Source organism: Mirounga angustirostris, unplaced genomic scaffold (genome assembly GCF_029215605.1).
Source record: "Mirounga angustirostris isolate CCGP_5_RB_7025 unplaced genomic scaffold, mMirAng1.0.hap1 SCAF_7, whole genome shotgun sequence".
Classification (NCBI taxonomy): Eukaryota; Metazoa; Chordata; class Mammalia; order Carnivora; family Phocidae; genus Mirounga; species Mirounga angustirostris.
The window spans coordinates 98,409,030-98,430,853 of record NW_026991715.1 but is presented as its reverse complement, the minus strand read 5'-3'; the positions used below and the strand labels follow the sequence as shown (position 1 = coordinate 98,430,853).

The window sequence follows — 21,824 nt, the reverse complement described above, 5'->3', positions numbered from 1 at the left end:
CAGTCATTCTTTATGAAGTCTAAGTTCTTTTAGTGAAGAATGGTGTTTAGAAACTAAGATCTAGGTATTCAGTAGGTTCATTGCTACTGAGGTATCATTGCTTCTAGGTTCTTTTATTAAACACAGGAAATATAGGTCTATATGTGTATGTGCACGCACACATACACACCCCTATATATGTAGGTAGACAAGTTAAAAATCTTGAGTTTATACTGATATTTTCTGATGCTAATCGAACACCACAGAGTTTAATCTAGTCTTTCCTTTTCCATGTTCCTAACTCCCTTCTCCAACAGTGAGAAATTTGGCTTCCAATGCCCTTAGTCTATTTACTTATTAGATCAATTTCCCCTGTATGTAGTCAAACTTATGGATTAGTCAGCCCAAAGGTGAATCCTAACGCACTGACCATTCTCTTCCACTGGTCCTCACTCCTTTTAGGCATGCAAACCAAAAGTTCCACAAAAGAAGGGAAGGCAATAAGGAGGGAAAACAAGTCAGAAATCTCAGCTCTGGACATGAGCCCTGCCTGTTTGGGGTAATCCAAGGCCAAGCCCCTGACATTCACAGGTACTATTTAAAATTTCAGATCCCTGCAAAGGAGAAAGAGTACATGGAGAAGAAGTACTTAATTTTTTTTTTTCTCATTAAACTTTTGTTTCAGTGGGTCTCAAAATTCTGTGACAGATTTTTGGTCAAGTTGTTTCCATTAAAAAGTACTGATTTTAAAAACTAATAACTTAAAACTGCCACACACACACAAAAACAAATGGCCCACAAAACATTCTCCTTTCCTTCTGAAGGTTTTACGATGCATTGTTATCATTAACCAGTCTTTTACTATTAAACTTAAGTGGCCACTTGACACAGTTCTGAGACCATTCTTCCACCACTGATTAAAACTGGGGTGGCAGGTATTGGGTATAATATTCATTTAGCCTTCTAAGCTTTCTGGGCAGACTTGGTGATCTTGCCAGCTCCAGCTGCCTTCTTGTCCACTGCTTTGATGATACCCACAGCAACCGTCTGTCTCATGTCACGAACAGCAAAACAACCCAAAGGAGGAGTCAGAGAAGCTCTCGAAACACATAGTCTTGCCAGGAACCATATCAACAATGGTAGCATCACCAGATTTCAAGAACTTGGGACCATCTTCCAGCTTTTTTCCAGAACGATGATCTACTCCTTCAGTTCAGCAAACTTGCAAGCAATGTGAGCTGTGTGACCATCCAGCACAGGGGCATATCCAGCACTGATTTGGCCTAGATGGTTCAGGATAATCACCTGAGCCATGAAGCCAGCTGCTTCCATTGGTGGGTCATTTTTGCTGTCACCAGCCACATTGCCACGATGAGCATCTTTGACAGATACGTTCTTGACATTGAAGCCCACATGGTCCCCAGGAAGAGCCTCACTCAAAGCTTCATGGTGCATTTCAACAGACTTTACTTCAGTTGTAACATTGGAGCAAGGGTGACCCCATGTCAGGTTTAAGAATACCAGTCTCCACTCGGCCCACAGGGACAGTACCAATACCACCAATTTTGTAGATGTCCTGGAGAGGCAGATGCAAGGGCTTGTCAGTTGGACAAGCTGGTGGCAGAATGCAATCCAGAGCTTCAAGCAGTGTGCTTCCACTGGCATTCCCATCTTTACGGGTGACTTTCCATCCCTTGAACCAAGACATGTTAGCACTTGGCTCCAGCATGTTGTCACCATTCCAACCAGAAATTGGCACAAATGCTACTGTGTTGGGGTTGTAGCCAATTTTCTTAATGTAGATGCTGACTTCCTTAATGATTTCCTTGTATCTCTTCTGGCTGTAGGGTGGCTCAGTGGAATCCATCTTGTTAACACCAGCAATTAGCTGTTTTACACCCAGTGTGTAAGCCAGAAGGGCATGCTCACAGGTCTGCCCATTCTTGGAGATACCGGCTTCAAATTCACCAACACCAGCAGCACCAATCAGGACAGCACAGTCAGCCTGAGATGTGCCTGTAATCATGTTCTTGATAAAGTCTCTGTGTCCTGGGGCATCAATGATGGTCACATAATACTTGCTGGTCTCGAATTTCCACAGGGAGATATCAGTGGTGATACCACATTCACGTTCAGCTTTCAGTTTATCCAAAACCCAGGGATACTTGAAGGAGCCCTTTCCCATCTCATCAGCTTCCTTCTCAAATTTTTCGATAGGTCTTTTGTCAATCCCACCACATTTGTAGATCAGATGACCAGTAGTGGTAGACTTGCCTGAATCCACGTGTCCAATGACGACGATGTTGATGTGAGTCTTTTCCTTTCCCATTTTGGTTTAGGTTGAGCGGTGGTTTTCACCATACCTGTGTTCTGGCGGCAAACCGTTGCGAAAAAGCAGAAGTACTTAATTTTAATGTAGATGAATTTATCAATTTTTTTTATGGTTTCTGTTTTTTTACAACTCACTCAAGAAGTCTCCTACACCCGAAAACACTGGAATGTTCTCAAATATTGTCTTCTCAGTGGTACATATTTCTGCCTTCACATTTAGGTCTTTTAATGTCCTTGGAATTGATTTTTTTTACTGTAGTATGAATTTGGGTTCCAAATTATTTCTGTTTTTCCATGTGGATAACCAACTGTCTCAGCAACATTTATGGAAATGTCCATTCTTTCCCCACTGATTTGAAATACTGTCTCTGTCGTATTTAGGCTCCATACGCTGTTTTATTAGTGTACTCAATAATCCCTGTACAACACCAATACTGTTTTATTACTCAAGCCTGGACTAGCTACCTAATTTGACGGCCCAGAGCGAAATGAAAATGTGGAGACCTTGTTTAAAAACTGTGAAGAATTTCACAACACTGAGAGCAGAGCATTAGACCAAGCACGTGGCCCTTCCAAGAACAGGTCACATACCCATAATTCTAGCCTTCACTAGAACTGAATATATCTTGTTGTGTCTGTTAGGTAATTGTGCTATCAGAGTGTCTTTCTTCTTCCAAATCACTGCAAATTCATTTTCTTTCTGTAGGAATCCACTAAATATCACATGTGAAGATTTCATTCCTAAAATAAGGCTACCTCTTGGATTGTACTTTTCTAGAATATATATATATATTTTTTTTTTCTTTCCCCCCCAAGGGGCTGCTTCAAAAATGTACCACAAACTTGTGGCTTAAAATAACAGAAATATGTTGTCTCACAGTTCTGGAGGCTAGAGATGTAAAATCAGGATGTCACCAGGGCCATACTCTTTCTGAAATCTGCAGAGAGAAAGAATATCCTTGCGTTTTCTGAGCCTCCAGTGGTGGCCATCCATTCTTGGCATTCCTTGGCCCCGAGATGCATCACTCCAGTTTCTGTGTCCATCTTTGCATGGCGCTCTCTCTGTGTGTCTCCTGTCTTCACGTAGCTATCTCCTTAAAAGGACACTAGTCAGATTAGGAGCTCACCCTACTCCAGTATGATTTCATCTTAACTAATTATATCTGCAAAGACATTATTTCAAAAACAGTCACATTTTGAGGTACAGGGAGTTAGGATTTTAACATATCTTTTTCTGTAGGGGAGAAATTGTTCACCCCCTGTCAGATACCATGAAGTTCAGAGCTAAATAACAAGATCAGTGATAACACCTATGATTTCCATAGCTATATTTTTTCTTAATCCTAATTTACTAGTTCTCAATCATATTTTACCTAGACCTAATTATTCACTTCCGTTTCTGTTAAATATATTTTTGTGTGTGTGTATCTTTGTTAGAGCTATACCTTCAGTTTTTTGTGGAATGATGTGAGTAGTGAGTCAGTTTTTAAATTTTTACAGATAAATCCTTTGATGTCATTCAGTTACCACACAAACCTGCCAGTCTATCCTCAAGTTTCATTATGAGGAAGAAGAATATGTGATGGTTATCCTTTCAGGTGTGGTATTACACTACCTGTATTAATGTACACATTTAACCTTTTTAAAGTTATATAACCTCCTTAGCTCTCATATTTCCTAAGTTTAAAAATGAGAATAAAAGTTGTATTTCAGGTGCCCACCACATGATAAGTATCCAACGAATATTAGCTTTGATTAGATATTTTTGTAACTCAATATGGTTAACAATTAAAGATATTTGCAGTTTATAAATTATCAACTATAATTCTGCTCCAAGTGGCTTAAAAGGGAATTCATGCATTTATTTATTCAACAGATATTCATTGAATGCCTAGTGAAATGATAGCCATTTTCCTAAGTAAACTCATGTGTGCTCTAATCCAAGAATAGTACCCAACACACAGTAAATGCTCAATAAATCAATGTTGAATGAATGAAAACAAAGTCCCTGATATCACAGAACTTATAATCTAGTTGGAGGAAAGATGCATTGAATAAATACATAATGTAAAGTGCTGTTAAGTTCAATGAAGAAAGATAAAGCAAGATGAGATAAGGGTGATGGAGAGGGGGTGGAAAGCAGTTTTAGAAAGTGAGGTCAGAGTATGCACTGCTGAGGGGGAGATGTTTAAAGAAAACCATGAGTGACCTAACTGCCTTCCAGGCAGCAGGAACAGGTTACCCGCAAGAGCTCTGAAGTGGGAATGTGCTTGGCAGGTTTGGGAAGCAGCAAGAGGCCATTGAGTTAGTAAAATATAAAGTTCTTTCCACTTGAGCTATCTACTAAGGCCAAATACTTTTTTTTTTTTTTAAGATATTTATTTATTTGACACAGAGAGAGAGAGAGATGGAACACAAGCAGGGGGAGTGGGAGTGGGAGAGGGAGAAACAGGCTTCCCACTGAGCAGGGAGCCCAATGCAGGGCTCGATGCCAGGACCCTGGGATCATGACCTGAGCTGAAGGCAGACGCTTAACTGATTGAGCCACCCAGGCGCCCCAGGCCAAATACTATTATATAAATGTAAAATGAGTTCCATTTGTTGTATAAGAGCTCAAAGAAGGGAGAGAGAATTTGTCCTGGCTGGGTTGGTGATTGAAAATCTTGCAAAGGAGGAAGGATTTAAACATGGGTGGAAGAGAGTCCCCTAAGTGTGACCAGGTTAAGAGCAGTGTCAGCATCTCAGGGGAGCTTATTAGCAATGCAGACTTTCAGGCCTCACCCCAGTCTACTTCCTGGGGGTGAAATCTCAAAACTGGTGCTTCAGTAAACTCTTATGGTGATTCTTCCGCATGCCAGAGTTGCAGAGCACTACTCCAGCACTGCTTCTTGAACTTTAAGGAACAACTACATCACCTGGACACTCAATTAAAATGCAGATGCTCATTCAGTGGGTCTGGGGTAGAGCCTGAGATTCTACATTTCTAACAAGCTCCCAGATGAAGCAGACAACAGGCGACACACCAGGGCCTGAGAATTGATATTAGCCAACTTTTTCTGTAAAGGACCAGATAGTAAATATTTTAGGTTTTGCCAGCCTTTCAGTCTCTGTTGAAACATGAAAGACAATACATACATGGATGGGCACATTCTCGTAAAATTTTATTTATGGACACTGAAATTAGAATTTTATAAAATTATTATGTATTTCAGAATATTCTTTTTGTTTGTTTCTTCCAACCACTTAAAAATGTGAAAACCATTCTTAGCTCACAGGCCATAGTTTGCTGACCCCTGGCCTAGAATAATGTTGTATAGGGCAGGGCGATTCCATTTTCTTGTCCCCCAGTTGTATAATAAGTGCCTAGAATTTGTACAGGAGAAAGTTAAACAAGATAAATTTTTGCAAATGAGAAAAAAGCCTTCAGGAAAAATATGTTGTCATTGTTAATAGCATGTAAAGAATCATTACATGTTAATTATTTATGTAAATGCATTACACATCTTATACAACCATATAAAATACATGGTCAGAGAAACTGGAGGAAGGCTAACCTGGATATGACAGAAGATAAACATGATAGTTTCAAATACATGAAAGCTTGTCATATTGTAGAAGAAAGCTGCATAGTCAGCTTTTCTACAGAACGTAAAATTAGGATCAGTGGATCTTACAGGGAAGTAGATTCCAATTCAACCTGAGAAAGAACTTAAACAGTTGGAGTTGTGCAACCACACAGCTGGTTTTCCCAGGAGGTGATGTTTTCAGAGTCACCAGAAATAAAATAGAGAGTCTGATAAGCATGATGGAAGAAGAAATTATGCATTGGATCTAGAGCAGATTCCATGTCTAATATTTTTCTCAACTGTATTTTCTTTTACATTCTCTCCAGTTGTCTCTGGCTTAATTCTTTTTTTAAAAATTTTTTTATTAACATATAAAGTATTATTTGTTTCAGGGGCACAGGTCTGTGATTCATCACTCTTACACAATTCACAGCGCCCACCATAGTACATACCCTCCCCAATGTCCATCACCCAGCCACCCCATCCCTCCCACCCCCTCCACTCCAGCAACCCTCAGTTTGTTTCCTGAGATTAAGAGTCTCTTATGGTTTGTCTCCCTCTCTGGTTTCGTCTTGTTTCATATTCCCCTTCCTTTCCCTATGATCCTCTGTCTTGTTTCTCAAAATCCTCATATCAGTGAGATCATATGATACTTATCTTTCTCTGATTGACTTATTTCGCTTAGCATAATACCCTCTAGTTCCATCCATGTTGTTGCAAATGGCAAGGTTTCATTTTTTGATGGCTGCATAATATTCCATTGTATATATATACCACATCTTCTTTAATCCATTCATCTGTTGATGGACATCTAGGCTCTTTCCATAGTTTGGCTATGGTGGGCATTGCTGCTATGAACACTGGGGTGCACATGCCCCTTCAGAGCACTACATTTGAATCTTTGGGGTAAATACCCAGAAGTGCAATTGCTGGGCTGTAGGGTAGCTCTATTTTCAACTTTTTGAGGAACTCTGGCTTAATTCTTAAGTCCACTCTGAATAACTGTATAAAAAGCCTCCTATCTAGACTCTTCACCACCAGCCTTATCAACCCAATCCAATTCAACAGTGAAGTGTCAGAGAAATCCTTTGAAATCTCACCTCCGATTGTTACTTCCCTGTGTTCAAACCTTCAGTGATTTAACCTTCCAGATTAATTATTCACTAGTTTTCTTATTCTGACATTCGGTCCCCTTCATAGCCCTCACAAGTTTTTTATTCCCCAGTTCTTGCTCACCCATTTGCAATGGACCACTTGTTAGTCACAGAGACCTCGCTTCTACACCCCTATTTACCCTTGCATAGGCTGTTCCCACAAGCTGCTGTACCCTTTTATCCACTCCCATTCCTGTTGTTCATTTGTCTAAATCCTACTCATCTTTTATTTTTTTTAGTTAAATTTAAAAATTTTTTTGAAGTAAGTTCCAGCATGGGGCTTGAAGTCAGGACCCTGAGGTCAAGACCTGAGATGAGATCAAGAGTTGCATGCTTAACCAACTGAGCCACCCAGGTACCCCCCTACTCATCTTTTAAAGCCCATCTCCATTATGACCTCCTCCATGAAGATAGGTATTATTCATATACACATGGGCACATATGCACATGTACGTGCGCACACACACTCATTTGTATCTCCATTTTGAATTATCCTCATGGTATTTAATAGCCACTAGTTGTCTGAGCTATTTCTTTAGTAACTTGTCAGGGTCTGGGTCCTGTCCATCTCAGTAGTTTCATACATTCAACTCCCCCATTACCTATTAAGCTTTTTACATTCTGGCCTCTTTTGTTCCTCATATGCTCTCAGTTCATTTCTGTTTCAAGGCCTCTGTGCCACTAACTCTCTTCCTCGAGTCTAGACCTCAGCATGGTTGATTCTTCTCATCACTTAGATGTTAGTTCAAATTGTTAGGTCTTTTGACTATGCCATTTGCTCTCTACCATATTGTTCTGGTTTTATATTTTTTAAGAACATGTATTACTCTCTGGCTCTATATTATTTATTTGTTTACTTGTTTATGATCAGCTTTCCTGCAACATTACTAGAAAGTGAGGCCCATAAAAGCAGATGCTTTTTCTTTTTCTTTTTTTTTTTTTTAAGATTTTGTTTATTTTTTGACAGAGAGAGAGTGAGAGAGGGAACACAAGCAGGGGGAGGGGGAGAGGGAGAAGCAGGCTTCCCGCAGAGCAGGGAGCCCAATGCAGGGCTCGATCCTAGGACCCTGGGATCGTGACCTGAGCCAAAGGCAGACGCTTAAGGACTGAGCCACCCAGGCACCCCACAGATGCTTTTTCTAATGTGTAACTGCAGAAAAGTACTGGGAACATGGTAGACACTGAGTGAATAAATGGTTAAATAAATTAACTCTGAAATTATATGTGCTTTAAGAGCAGATATATTACCTGTGCATCTGTTCCTTCCCTTTAAGTCAGCATCATTGAGAATGGGCCAAGATGGCTAGTGTAATGTCATGAATAAACTTTGTTGTATGGATTATTGCCATCAGAGTTCATTCCCTATCAAAGCAATGAACATCTATAATAAAAAGCCAGAAAACAATTGAGATGAGAAATACTTAATAATAAGTACTAAAAGCTTGTGAGTAAAGCAAGATACAGAGCAGGCTGTAAAATATTCTGTCTTTTTTGGGGGCGGTTAGCAATGACTGAAACTTGAGTTATATAGAAAAATATGGAAAGATGCATGTCAAATTACTTTGGCAAGGACAATGGATGGAACATAGTGTGGGAAAAACAAGAAAATGGACAAATAAAACAGTTAAAAAAACACATGAAAGCAAAAGCACTGTTGAACAGCACTCCTGGAAAAAAAAAGTTTTTTTTTTCTATAATGCATGGGTAAAGGTTAGGGAATATGAGGGCTGGAAGGTTAATGTAAACCTAACTTCAGGAGTATAGGTCAAGCAGAGAGGCTGGGAATAGGCTTTAATTTTTCCAGTACTCATCTGATTTGATGTTTCCTCAATAATATATCAGTGACAGTTGGGCAGAAATTACACTGCTGGACATCTGCTTCTGCTGAGCTTAAATGCCTTGGCAGGGAGAAGAGTTCTCTTTTGGTGTGTGCCTTCTGAAAAGTTATGATTAAAGTCATAGCAAGAGAATAAATAAGGCAAGCTAGTAGGCCACGGTTTCAAGAGTCACTTTCCTAATTACTATGGCAATTTTAAGTACAGGGAAGAAGTCCAAAAAAAGGAGGAAATACTGTGAGAAGCAGAAAACTATATTTAAAATATAATAGAGACGACTCCTTGTAGATCTCCATTACAAGTCATCTGAGGGCATGTGCCACTGCCAAAATTCTAAGGGCTCTCAAACTTGAGAGGCAAATGAAATGTCCACATCAATTCCTGTGGCATACACATCAAACACCCTCAGCAAATGCCCAGTGGATGGCACATGCCTGGAAAACAAGGAGCTATCCACATTATCTCTAATTGCATACCATGTGCTTTGAAAACCACCCACAAAAATATCACACTGGAATTACAAAGGAACAGTCCTCATTATCCTTATTATCTTCCTCTTATGGAATTAAAGAAATAACAGTGTGCACAGTAATTTACCATTTTTCTTAGCTTTATAAACACATCAAAAAAAAGCTTTGTTGAATCAAGGCAAGTCCAGGAAATAGGCAACATAGGTAAACTCTTAGGTACTTGCATTTTAACTTTGCCTTCATATAGTGTGTGGTTAAGAGTGGAGTCTCTGGACTCGCAGAATATGTTTGAAATTCTGTGATCTTGGGCAAGTCTGTCTACTCTCCAAACTTCAGGAAAACTCACTATAAAATATTCATAATGCCAGTAGACACATCAATGATTGGTTGTTAGGAATTATATGAAAGGGTAGATGTAAAGTAGATATAAAGTCTTGGCATATGCTAAGTACATAATAAGTGATGGATGTTAGCTATTCTTAGTGTTTTCTCATTGACAGAATAGCATTCAAGTACATCTTTGTTGGGTTGGCTTGATAGTTAATGACTTTCAGAAGAAATGAAATGTTGGTGCAGGACAGTCTAATTTTATGCCAAAGGTATATTCCTGAAAAGGACTCATAATTAAAAACTGACACAATTCAACAATAATTTTGCCCTAGTTACAAATAGAAAGTAATTGGAGTGAATTCTCAAGGTGCTTAAATCTCCCATCACTATAGCTGAGGATTTGATTCTGTGGCCATGTCACAGGCATTTTTTCCACCTTATTTACCTTGTTATATAAGACAATTTTTGCAAACTCAAAGTGTAGCTAGATTAGAGTTGCTTTTTATTTTGTCAGTATCATCTCTAATAATGTGCATGGCATCCTGTCCTAAATTCACAGCATTTATCATGGTAGCTGTTTGGCCTTTATAGCTTTCATCACACCTAAATTCTTTCCAGAATTACTGCCTTTCAGCTGCAGCACTGTTATTCCTTTGAAAATGAACATTTCCTTGATATTATTAAAGCAGATTTGAAGTTACAATAAGAGCGAATGCTGAAATAATAGTGCCATTAGTTGCCAAATCATTCAGAAGTTCTGTTACTTGTAAATAACAGCTTGGTTCACCTGATGTTGAAAAAGAATAGCAGATATTTCCCTTTATCAGCCAAAGTGGAGCCAACACAAGCCAATAGCATTAATATAATTTATAACCCACTTGACCTAAAATTTTAAAATGATGTAATGATTGACAATTTTTTCTTAAAGTGGTAGATAGAATGTTAATTTATTTTAAAATTTATGTATATAATATATTTAAAATAGGTATTTTGTTCAATATTTATAAAAAGTGATCAAACTCTAATAGCCCCACCTAGCCAGTTAGCACCATGACTACAGAAACCTGTTACATAATTGTAAGCCCACACGGTCTTGTTGCCTGTAATTGATTCTCATAAAGTCTCCAAACTCAGTAAATCCTTACCATAATGTTAGTGTGCCAGCAACTGCTAGGGCTTAATTATTTTATAACGTTCATAAATGTGTCTGTTGTCCTAGCTATGTTCAGAATACAGGCCAGACTGCATGAAGTTTCCCAGCCTATGAGTCTTCATGAGGTAAAGCAGTTGGAAAAATCTCTCAACTTCTACAGTGATATGCAGGTGAATCTTCCTTGTGGTGACTGGGTTCTATAGTCACACTAATGTTCTATAGCTCCGGATGCATTCCTTCCTAGGTGCTCTTTCCATACTCTCTCAAATATTGATGAGAAATTCCTTTGGTACCATCCTCTTGCCTAAAAATCTTCTAACAGAGTAGGCTCTCTGTCTTCTGACAGATTATAATTTTGAAATGAGGTGGACTTTCCTATAATTATATAGCCACATTTTTACTAAACTTATAATGCTATAGTGGGAAGGTGCCTGTTTATCTAACAGTTGACAAGGAAACCTCTAGAACATTTCAAGTTTGCTGGTTTCAAATTTCTGTCTTAAACTGGAGTGCCAAAGACTTAAAATTGGGTAAATTGTAAATTTCAGTGACAGGCAGGTTTCCCACTCTTATCCTTCTTTCTCTCATATTAAGTCTCCTTGAGGGGCACCTGGGTGGCTCAGTCGTTAAGCGTCTGCCTTCGGCTCAGGTCATGATCCCAGGATCCTGGGATGGAGCCCTGCATCGGGCTCCCTGCTCAGTGGGGAGCCTGCTTCTACCCCTCCCACTGCTTCTCCCCTTGCTTGTGCTCTCTCTCTCTCTGTGTCAAATAAATAAATAAAATCTTAAAAAAAAAAAAAGTTTCCTTGAGTCATCTAAAAGCCCAGCTTTCTGTCTCTGGGGAATCTAAAAGGACTCCAAAAAACTCCGTGCTTTGATTTTCTCCCTTCTCACTAAATATGAATCATGCTACAGAGTTCTTTCATCTGAACCTTAATTTGCTAAAGCAGTTATTCACATAAAATAGCATTTCCCCAAAAAATGTCCCCCAGAATTGTCATTCTGCAGGATACTCTGCAGAGAAAACAAAACAAAATGGTTTTGTGGTTCCATCGGTATGGGAAATGCCTTATATTGCATCTTCTGTTGTGGAGATTAAAATTTGACATTGTCATGTTAAAGATTCTAAGCAGTATAGAAGCCGTCCTACTTTGCTTAATTAATATTTCCCAGAATTGCAACTTGCCGCAACCCATACCCAACACCATTTTTTGTTGTTGTTGTTTTTAATATCATACCTTTAGAGACGCTGAGATAAAATAACCCTTGCTGAGGCCCTAGTTAGCCTTACTGAAGAAGATGGTACTTGCATATAATGGGTTATTCATAACTGTCATTATCTTTAGTCCGAAATTAGCAATTATCAGATAAACCCTTGGTGTGAGTGTTTGTGTCTATACACATATTTATTTAAGACAGGTGCCTCACATTCTTACACATAAGGTTTTATCATTTTAATTGCCTGGTCAGTATTGAAACATCATCTCAGTATCTACTAAATTCCAAGTGTTTTGTCTTTATTTTTTACCTTTCATGTTCCTATTTTTTTGTTATCTTAATTTTCTAAAGACTTCTTTGTCATTTCATAGCTGGCTTCCAGCATTCTGGCAAGTGTGTGTTTTGAAATTATTTTTCAAAGATCCACACACAAAAATCACTCTTAACATTAAGAGGAGCCATCTCCGAAGTTGGCATTGTTTTACTTTGCAAGAGCAAGTTTGAATTGAAAGAAGCAGCACTGTATTTTTCTCATGGGTCTGTCCTTTGGCTCACTCTCTGGGAAAATCTTTATCTCTTCAGATCAGAAAAGAGCACTGACTCTTAAGGAATTAGAATATAATCCACATTTGCCTACAGTAACACACAGTGACTTCAGAAATCTGGGTTTGTTCACATCTGGGTAATGATGGCAGAATGCCCCTAGTTAAAAGGGCTTTCATGATATATGTGGGGGATTTTGATTCCCTGTGCCTCATTTTTTTCGTCTTTGCCTGACTTGATTTCTTGTTCTGTTTTGTGCTTCACTCTTGTAAAAATCTCCTTACCCTGCCCAGCCCTTCCTGATTCTCTCTCCTACACACATGCATGTGTGCATGCACACATGCACGAACACACATACATATATACACACACTCAGACAAATCACAAGGAAAAAGTGAAAGGGGGAAAAAGTGAAAGGTCACCTTCATAACGGGTTTTCCAGGATTATTTAGATGTAATGAATAAAATTGCAAATTCTATTGAGGCTTTTAGAACTAATGAAAATTATCAATGTGTTACACAGCTGCATTTCAGTTTTGTTTGTCTGAGCCTGGAACAGAATAGATTTTATAAATAGAACTTAAATGTGACCACAGAGCATGCATACTAATCAGTTCATTTTAAGATATTGTTTTGCAATACTTTTAAGATGCACACATGCTGGGAAAAATTACTTGTCAGAGGAACAATGTGGAGCAATTTCTTACCAAAGTTGCTAATGGAACTACTTTTTTCTCTTTTCTTTATCCTCTTTCTTTCTTTCTTTCTTTCTTTCTTTCTTTCTTTCTTTCTTTCTTTCTTTCTCTTTCTTTTTTTTTTTAATATGAAGCATCTATCCTTATCCATCTTTTCTTTTAGGTAAATGGTAAAATGCAAAAGATTTAGAAAGAAGGAAGGCTTTGTTACAGCAAATTTCTATAGGAAATATGACTTGGTGGTGGAAAAGTGATCATTAATTTGGGAAAGTTAAGATAAAGGTAATCAAAATATATTGGTTAGCGCATGCTGTGTTGTATAGTCTATTACACACTTTCTTGACTCATGTAAACCTAGAGGGGCTTTTTTTCCTGGCTGGCTCTAAAGAGATTGGACGCATGTGGGATTGAGTGCTAAGTGGTCCCCCACTGCAAGTATTCTCTATTAGCCACTGATTTCCTCTAAGTAGGCAATCCTATCTGAATAGTTCTGATATCTGGATAACTTCACTCCTCTTTGACAGCACGCCCCCCTGCGGGAATGCATTTGTTTCACTTGTTTGAAGGTGGAAATCCCAGGGGAGAGTTTTGATGTGGGATGAAGCACTAAGCCCAGAGCTTCCCATAAAGGTGAAATGCAGACTCTTTTAGAAGAGGAAAGGTGACTCAAAGGAAAGCTTCACTTCCCCAATCATTAGCAGAAATGAATGTGAAATTGTTAAAACTCAAATGTATTTTAAAAGCCAGCTGTGGCCTCTGTAAAGGTGTGTCTCCTCCATTTCCCCACTGGGCCTCATGAAGGGATTCTTAGCTTCTGAGTACCAACAGAAGTAATGAACCACAAAGAGTTTTGAGGTACCTGTCATACTGGTGGGATGGGATGGGGGGGACAGAAATGATCTGGATAATTAAAATTCCTGGAAAACTGCCATTTCATATTAGCCATTCCTCACTACCCCAACTCTTAGTAAAGCCATTGACAAGGAGAAGAAAATAAGCTTATGAATACCAATACCTTCCCAAATCAAACCAGCAAATACCTACTGAATACCCACTATGTCCAAAGTACTGTATTTTTACCAAATTCTTCAGGACAAGTAATTGCAGCATCCCAGGGGTCAGCAACTATGGCCTGTTGGTCAAATCCAACTCATAGGCTCGTTTTGTACAGCTTAGGAGCTGAGAATGGCTCTTACCTTTAAAAAGCATTGTAGGTATGCCTGGGTAGCTCTGTAGGTAGAGCATCTGACTCTTGGTTTTGGCTCAGGTCATGATCTCAGGGTCCTGGAATCCAGCCCTGCATGGGGCTCTGCACTCAGTAGGGAGTCTGCTTGAGATTCTCTCTCTTTCTCCCTGTCTTCCCCCACTTGCCCTCTCTCTCTCTCTCTCTCTCTCTTGCTCTCAAATAAATAAATAAATAAATAAATAAATAAATATTTTAAAAATTGTAAAAAGCATTGTAGAAGATGAAGACAAAGGAGGGAAGGGGGAAGGGAGTGATAGAAACAGTATATGGCCTCCAAGGTATAAAGTATTTACTATCTGGCCCTTAACAGTAAAAAAAACAAAAAACAAAAAACATGCTACTCCTGCACTGTGCAATATTCAGGAATCAAGAAAATAGTCTGGAAAATTGCGCAGTCCTGAATTATTAAATTCTACCTGTAAAACTAGTAAAGTTAAAAAAAAATAGTGTAATGCAAATCACCGGGGTGGCCAGTGTTTTCTTTCCAGAACTTTTGGAATCTTGGGGTTGAAAGGAATCTCAGGAGTTCTCTAACCAAAGATTTCCAAAATGCAGCTCCATATAAGATTGTGCAAAATAATTGCAGCAATACCTGGAAGAACAGGTTTTTATTTTAATATAACTAGCATATCAAAGACATGATTTCCCAGGTTTTATTGCTTGGAATGAATCTAAAGTATTAAGTAAACAATTGTGCAAATGCTAGTAGGTACGTTAGGAAGCATTAAGATGGCTTGTGAATGAGTATAGTCTACAAAGCACAGATTCTGGTTCAATCTCTTTCCTTTTTCTACTTTTCAATTGCGAGGGCTAGACTGAGACTATATCTATACTTAAAACCAAAAGAAACACACATCACATATACCTTTATTTTAAAGCAAGAAGTGTTCTCTATTTTAAAAATCAAATATTGTTAAAATTATATAGCATAGAAATTTAGTTTCCAATAATCCCCTTGCAAGAATTACCCACTGTTAATAATTTGGTTTCTCTCTCTCCAGATAAGATTTTCTAGGCACATAATAACATAGCTAATATCTATTACATCTAGGCATGATTTTTTGGTTTCTGACATTTCTGATCTATAAATTATTATTATTGGCATTCGAATCATGTTTAGATTTTTAAGGGAAAAACTAAAAGGGGCTTTACTTAGAATGTTGATTGCAATCCAAGTAGTTGCATATTGGGAAGCAGGGTGCAAATTGGGAAGGATTTTATCCATTAAATCCAGATACAGAGGAGGTTGGGAAACTAAATGAGTGATTGTGAGTCGTTTATGCAGTTCTTTCCCACAGTCTTCATTTCTGCCTAGGCTGAAGGTTAACCTGAAAGGTTAATAAAATTGCTGACAGCTTGTGGGCCCCGGGTGATGATAAAATTTACCACCTCTTCCTAAGAGGAGTTCCTGCTTCTCTTTCAGCTCTCCTCACTTCATATTCACACTAGCAATTCTCGAAATTTGTAGATCACAGTACATTTTTATACAAGGCAAAGAACACCAAAAGCCAGCTCCCTCCACCCGTAGCCAAGGGTACTTTTGAATGGAAAATAAACTTGCTGATGAACAGTTAGTTGGAAGACACAAAATAAACAATGGCAACACAATTTTGCCAGTGATATAGAAAAATTAGGTTATCATTTACCTGCTTAAAAAAAAAGCGCAACCTTATTTGCAAATAGTGTCCTAGGAGTTTAAACTTATACTGCAGTTATAGCCCGTGTCCTATGAATTTAAAATATGTACTTGCTCTTACAGTTTTCACAAGCTATTTAAGTGTCACAGAAGTGTTACAAATACATGGGTGGCACATCACTACTGTAATACTACTGCTTTAGCAATAGGAATATGAGTGGTTCATTTGTGAATGTGTACTTTGAATCAAGTCTGGTTATTGTAGGTGAAAGCCACGGGTAATGAAATCTGTAGACTTTAGGGTTAACCAGTTAACACACAAACTTAATCAACAGTGATGCAACTAACAGTAATTTATAATTTTTTAAAAAGAACAACAGTAAGTGAAAACCACAATCAAATCACGTCAGCTCTGCTAATAGATTGCAAATAAGACGCCCTGCCTGAAAATTCCAACCATAAATAAGCCTTTCGACATATATAGTGTGTGTCCTCTGCAACATTGGCAAGGCTTCTGTGGCAGCCCAACTTAATATGAGAGTCTTCCATAGAGTATATTAACCTGTTAATTTTAGCTAACAAATACCAAATTTTGTTAAGCCTTAAATTAATTTATCATACAAATTGAAGTTGTTCTCTCTCTTTCTTTCCCTCTCTCTTTCTCTTTACCTCTCTCTTTTGCTTTCCCTCTCTCTAGCCTCTCCCTCTCCACCTGGGATTGGTAAAAAATGCAGTCTCCTCAGTGGGTGGGAGCTCCTCTTTAAGAACTGAGAAATGGGAGGGGCTTCTATTCTTTAGTCTTCAGTGATAACCTTTGAGATTGTCAGCCCTAAATTACAGGGGTCTGGTAGAAAGTGGGAAATTTACCTATTCACCCATGCCAGATTTGGCCCCAAGACTTGTGCTAGAAGTTCAAGGTTTCAGAGATTATTTTTTAGCGCCTAGGCATTTACTTCACCTGGACACAGCTCTGGCCTCTATAGAAATAATTTAGATGTTCCCTGGAGTCTGGCTGTTCTCCATAAACCAAGAGTCCTCTCTCTTGAAAGTAATCTTTCTTTCCATTGTAGAGCTTAGGCTTATGAAACAAAGGGAAAGTAAAAGAAAAAAGAAAAAAAAAAGCTCTTATTTTTTCCTCTTAGAAATAAGAGAACCTAGATTTTCAAGGCTGCTCTGGGTAAGTTGGGAGTGGAGAGATTTTACTCCCTTGTAATGTACCTATGACAAAGAAAAAAAATGGACACCATTAATTTCTCCATCTGAATTCCTGCTACACTACAAATTGCCCTCCATTTTATATAGAAGTTTGATCACTTGATTACTTTACCCAGGACGGGTGGACTGCAGATAATACGTTGAATATAACCGACCATAATGATTTCAGAAGCTGGCTACTAGGTCTCCTTCCCCATCACACTTCTCTTCATCTGTCCAAATCAAATTATCTTTCTTTGGATTAAAACAGTACAATAGACCATTTCCCTCTGCCTACACAAAAAGGACACAATAGACACCTTCCTAGGATAAAGGAGCCCAACTCTTTGTGAACACACATATTTCTCCTGATTTACCTTCCAGATGATACAGGGCAGCCACGTTTCACAAAATGACTTGCAAATGTCTCAAATGTTCTAAGCTCCCTCAGCCAGCCTGAAATATTTTTTCCTCTCGTCCACCCACCAATCTGTAGCTTTGCCCAACTGGCTAATCTATCCTCACCTTTATTTTTACCTCAGCTGTTTCTACCTCTTGGAGTACTGTCCTGATCCCACCTTGGCTGAGTTGGCTTCTTCTGTGTTCCCATGATATCCTGGGAATACCTCACTTAGAGTACTTATCAGAGTGTATTTTAATTTTGAATTTCCTTACTTGTCTTCCTCACAAGACCTGAGCTCTTAAATGTAGTGGCTATATCTTGTTTATTGCTATATCTTTCAAATTTAGCACAGCCATGGTACCTAACAGATTAGCAATTATCATTGCATTTAACGAATGATTCCCTTTAGCATGGCAGTTTAAAGAAATAGCAGTACTAAAAGTAGTAGATATAGCAATAAAAATCATACTAATATTTATTGTTACACATACTATCTCAGTTAAACTTTACAACCACCTTTCTTTAAAAAGCTAGTGCTTCTTAGACGTGAAACAGTTAGCCAAGGTGACAAAGTAGTAAAAACTAGGGCTGGGAGTTTAACCTAGGTTTACCAGACTCCTAACTGTATTTAACCTCTGTGCTACCCTGGGCAAATTCTAGAGGTTACTTCTGTGCAGATCATTAGTTTTGAGGTCTACCACCCTGAAAAACAAATCTGTAGTGCCCAGTGGTATTACCAAACAGACGAAGAGAATGAACATTTTTTTTCCCTAATAATCCCTTCTGTGGGAAGTTCTTTGAGAACCGTATACTCAAGTCTGGCCCTCAGTTCAGCAAACCCCACAATTACTCGACTCCTTCACCTGGAACAGATTTAAACCATGGTATAGTTGTTTTATAGTAGGTAGTATGTTCAACTGAAGAAGCTTTTTAAGAGATGACTGGATGTTCTAGGAAAGATAACTGTTGGTCATGGTTTTTCGTGGCCAAATACTCAGTGATAATAGAACCTTTTCCAGTTTTATTCGGACTTCAAAGCCAGACAAAAAATTTAAATAAATTATGTATGGGGCAGCACAGTCAGGTCATTAGAATCCTCACCTACCCAGAGGTTGTTGAAAGAAGTGATCTCACCCCTTAACTTTCAAATTGATACAGAAAGTTAAAAAAAAACACAAAAAACAAATTTTATCAAAGTTCTGTTTTTCTCAGCGTCTTTTCCCAAGGGACTGTAGCATGGTTGTACATAGGATGCTAAAACTTTGTTCCACATGCTCTTAGTCAGTTTTCTGTGAAGGAGATGTTCCATGGTAAAACCTAGTGTGGAAATGGGGAGTTTAAAAAGTTAAGCAGATTTTTTTTTTTTTTTTTACTGGGCCTTTCATATGGTATGCATTGTGACATTCTGAAAAGATGATGCAATTTGAGAAAAATCTAATCGGATTGCATGACTTTTATTTTCAGTTTCACTGGTGTTTACTAGAAGGATAATCATGGAATTAAATCTTTCAGATAAAATACTTCTGTTCTTTGTCAGAACTCATAGCACATACCAATATATCATATAAGGATGGTTTTGAATTGCTTAAAATGTGGTTCATGATTAACTTTGTTAGAGGTTCCTTAATGGCCATAGTTCTCTATTTTCTATTCCAGTTGGGAAGATTTTAATAGTCACATTTTATACAATATAAACCATCCATATATGGCCTCTCAGTATGTACTGCAGGGTTGAGAGAAAGGGAGGATCTCTCTGGATGCACATAATCAGAGGAATTCATTGTAGAGGAATTCACATGTGAGCTTGGACTAAAAGTTACTTAGTCTGGGATTGGTAGCAAGGGGAAGAGGAGAACTCCCGGAGGGGATACAGTTTGAGCAAAGGTACTGAATCAAGTGTCAGAAATGTGTAGGTAAAGAGAAAACCCGGTTCTGAGATGACTAAAGTATTTATTTGGGATTCAAAGACAAAGAAAGTTGGAAGCTAGATTGGAGCTAAATAGGTGAAGTATTAATGTCAGAATATTTCTAAATATCTGAATGCTAGGTATGGCATTGAAGAGTATCCAGACATCTTGCTAAATTTTTAGTGCCAGTGCATAACTGACTCCTAGTTTTCATTGCTGTTCTTGAGAGAGGAAACCAATACAGACCACCAAAAAATGATGTGAAACAAAGCTAAATTTTTGTTTCTCTAAGTGTCACTCAGTTGTGGGTCTTCAAAGCAGGAATCAAAAGACCTAGATACAGGACTAAAAGGAAGACACACAGCAAAACAAAATGAGATTTTGAGTGAAGATTGATTCATAAAGGAGATCATAGATCTTTCTTTGCCATTAGTCATATTCAGCTTTTATGCCACCAACGCTGATTTCAACTATGCTAAAGCCTGATTCAGAAGGGACTGCCTATGATTCCAGCAGGCCCAGGTCACTCAGCAGACACTCTCCAACATGCTCACTCATTGCTTGATGAGCTTTTCCTGAAACTGGATAGTGTAGTGATTACAAGTACAGAACTGGGGTTTGATTGCTTAAGTTTCTCTGATACAGGTTTCTTCACCATGTGCAAGTTATTTGACCTCTTTAAGCCTCAGATCTTTCTTTTGGAAAATGGGCACATTCCACTTCTTACCCTGTAGGGTTGTGGGAGAATTAATAAAGCTCTGAGCATAGCTCCTGGGATAGGGTAGGTGCTCAGTAAATCTTAACTGCTACTTTGTTTTTGTTGTCACCCTGAACTGCTTGAAAGAATGCAAATTTTGTTCCTGCTCTTAAAAATCCCAAAAAGTAAAATCCTACAGAAATATGAAGAATGAAACAAATGGAATTGTTTTAATTCCTGGCAAATAGTACTTTTTTTTTTAAACATATTTTTGCCATGGCCAGGAACATCAAAAAACAATCATAGCATCAGCACCTTCAAGTCCAGTAAAAAGTTACCATTTCCTTTAAATCTCATGTTGCTCGATCCTGCTAGTAGCCAGCACACATTTAACATGTTCAAACAAAATACAATCCACAAGGATATTAATATAGTTTAGGGTAATTTTTGGAATCTGAGTACAAAGTGACAGTTGATATAGACTTTTACTTATCAATATATCTGTTTCCCTCTTTCTACTATATGACCATAATAGTTATTAATGTCAATATTTCTAATGTTTTTTTTTTTTATTCTTGGCTACTTTTCTGATATATTAGTTCTTAGCAAGAAAAAACTTACTTGGTAATAGTAGACATAAATTCCACTGTCTCTTCACAGCTCACCATTTATAGTAGTAGATAATGGCATAATTACTTTTTGAGTTTTAAAAAATCCACTGCAGGTATATGTACATTTATTTGGCTTGGAAGTTACTTTTTTTAGTATAATTCATTTACTGTATTTGGTATGATGGATGGTTCCAAATGAAGCCAAACATCTAAAGAAAATTATTTTTAGTAAACTCATAACCCAGGTATTAAGAATATTTTTTGCTTTGGGGCACCTGGGTGGCTCAGTTGGTTAAGCTTCTGTCTTTGGCTTGGGTCATGATCCGGGCGTCCTGGGATCAAGCTCCCGAGTAGGGAGCCTGCTTCTCCCTCTCCCTCTGCCTGCAGCTCCTCCTGCTTGTGCTCTCTCTCTGTCAAATAAATAAAATCTTAAAAAAAAAAAAAAAGAGAGAGAGAGAGTGTCTCTTGCTTTTTTTAACCCAAAGGCACTAAGGCAGTTTTTCTCAAATTTATCACCATCACCCATCAGGAGTATTTTTTTTTTTTTCTTGGTTTCTAGGTGATACACCTGTAGCCATCATTCATCGGCTCAGTGAAAATGTACTAACTACTATGAACCAGGCACTGCTCTAGGCACTGGGGATACAGCAGTGAACATGAAACAGATAAGAATCCCCATGCTCATGGAGCTCTTGGTCTAGTGGCATTACACTAGTACATTATCGCCATATAATGGCTGCAAAAAGAAGCTCACAGGGTCTCTCTCATACATAAACTTAAAAAAACTGAATCTGTCATGCATTTCACCTTGGCTAGATCTTTTCTGGCAACTCAGTCCAAAATGTGCCATCTTGTT

At 38.2% G+C, this 21,824-nt stretch overlaps 1 pseudogene; it reads right to left on the bottom strand.

Moving 5' to 3' along the window:
* Window positions 1–893: 893 nt before the first annotated feature.
* LOC123852988 (elongation factor 1-alpha 1-like) lies at window positions 894–2,356 on the bottom strand (annotated as a pseudogene).
* Window positions 2,357–21,824: the final 19,468 nt, after the last annotated feature.